The sequence below is a fragment of the Anopheles bellator genome, unplaced genomic scaffold, assembly GCF_943735745.2.
Source record: "Anopheles bellator unplaced genomic scaffold, idAnoBellAS_SP24_06.2 scaffold00393_ctg1, whole genome shotgun sequence".
In the NCBI taxonomy this organism is placed as follows: Eukaryota; Metazoa; Arthropoda; class Insecta; order Diptera; family Culicidae; genus Anopheles; species Anopheles bellator.
The window spans coordinates 1-2,360 of record NW_026684518.1 but is presented as its reverse complement, the minus strand read 5'-3'; positions in this window follow the sequence as shown (position 1 = coordinate 2,360).

Below are 2,360 nucleotides of genomic sequence, written 5' to 3'. Positions count from 1 at the left end.
AGCGCCAATGGCCCGAAACCTGGTCGCTATTCCTTTTGCGTCCGAGTGCCCATGGCCCGAAGCCGGGTCACTCCTCATCAGCGCCCATGGTCCAAAACCGGGTCGCTGTCTCTTATCACTCCTCGCTACCATGAATTCTTACATGGCAGGATCGCCAATGTGATATCCTCGTACGGTAATATATTATACACGTAGTCCCGCAGCTCTTGTGCACAACCGTACTCCTCTATTTCTGTACACTGACTGACTCCCCGCTCGCCAATTCACACATACATTCATGCCAGCTCATTCGTATATGCCACAACGAGGTGCGTTCAAAAAGTTCTGACCATTTTGTATTTACTCGGGTTACAAATGTTCGATTTTCAAATTTATTTTTTTCGGTGTTAGGTTGCTATTTATGTCACTCACTTATGGTGAAACTTTCGGCCATTTTGAGTAATTAGTAAATTTTTAACAGCTGTTTTACTGTGCGCGTATCTCGGCCCATCGGCAATTTTTGTTTATTCCGAAAAATTGATAACAAAGAATTTGTATCAAGTTTTGTGTAAAAAACGAAATTAAAAGCTCGGACGAAATTTAAATGTTGACTGTTTTTTTTTGTTTTTTTTTTTTTTTGTTTTACAAGCTAGTCGGAATACTAATGTACGCTCCTGAGGAAAGCCCTCCGGAACAGTGTGGGACTCGCACCCACTAAACCTCTAGCTTGGTTTTCCGTTACCGCCAAGCTACTGTTTCCTCTTACGAGATGACGCGCAGCATGGACGGCAGTGCCGAGGCACTTGCACCCTGAAAACACCTGTCTAAAGCGACCTTCTTTGGCAGTGACGCGTGACGCGTTCTCAAGCCACCTTACTTATTAGTCACTCCAAAATGTTGACTGTAGATTATGGTGACTAACACTAAAAGCAGCGCTTATCAATGGTTCAAACTTTTTTCAGAGGGCCTAGAAGGTTTGGACGTCGAAAAGCCATGTTTGGTTGAATGTAAACAGTTTCGTTTACAGTTTCGCTTAATTGTTTCGCGTAAATACAAAATTGTCAGAATTTTTTTAACACCCCTCGTACATCATTATCATTGGGTATTTGTTGGATATCTGAAATATGTATGATATAAAACTTTTTTTCCAATTTTTTTCTCTTAAAATATGGGTGCGCGTTATACACGGGTGCGCGTTATACACGGAAAAATACGGTACTTACCTCGAAACATCGCGATCAAAACAAACTGCGAACTGTCAGTTTTGGTGAACGGGGAACGCACACACATACACCGCGCTTTTACACGAGGCCACGCATGCAGCAAAAGGAAAAAGGAGTGCGAAGAGCGAGGAAGGACTCGAAGAGTGCGAAGAGCGAGAAAGGAAAAAACGAGTTCACAGGAGCGAAAGAAACGACATCACCCGGTATCGCGCTACGCTTGCGACGGCGCGTGTTTGTGGGCTCGAGGAGGTAGGAACGGGGAAAAATATCGCGCGACGCGTGAATTTTCGAAACGCTTTGCCCGCTGGGGGGAGAAACGGGGAAAAGTCGCGCGATTTTGCCCGCTGGGTTATGTCATTTTTGAATAATCGACGCAGATCTAGAAAATCTGAGCAAAGGAACATCAATTTCCATACAAGTGTGGGTGTGTTGATGGCGGTTTGACAGGTTGATGATTTGTTTTGCTCGCTTCCCAAGGAGCAACTAGGTCCGTTTTACCGTCCGTCGGATGGTCTAAAACAGCAGAAACGGACGGTAAAACGGATGATTGCCAAAAAAGCTCAGGTTATAGCATTCACATTTTATTGCTATAAAGCGGCGGTGAAAATTATAGATCATCCCATATATTCAAATCTATTATAGGAAAAGACCAGTAAATTCTTTTTTCAATATTTATATATTTATTCATTTATTTTTAAAACACATTATTATTAGGTTACACAGCGAGGAACGAGCAATCGCCGGGTTAAAATATTATTGTTACATTACATTTACTACATTATTAGTACGCATCTGCAGCACAAAGTCCCACACGAGGCCCACGATCGCGAAGATGCTGAACTCCTGAATGACCGGCACAAATGTTGCCAGGCTTCCCGTCAGGATGGTAATCTCGATCAGCATGTCAGCATCTTCGTGATCGACCACTCCTCCCAGCTGAAGCCCTGCGCCACCCGAAACTTTACGTCGACGCTCTTGGTAATGACGAGTACGATTTCCAGCCCGACCAGTATCAGCAGATACGGATTGGCTCCCTTCGACTGGAAGCTGATGGTAAGGCCGAAAAAACACAATTCGAGGGACACCATGAGGCTCTCGAGGACGGTCAGCGCCGCACAGGAAGCGAGCATGAGCAGAGAACGGATGGCTTCGATTTAG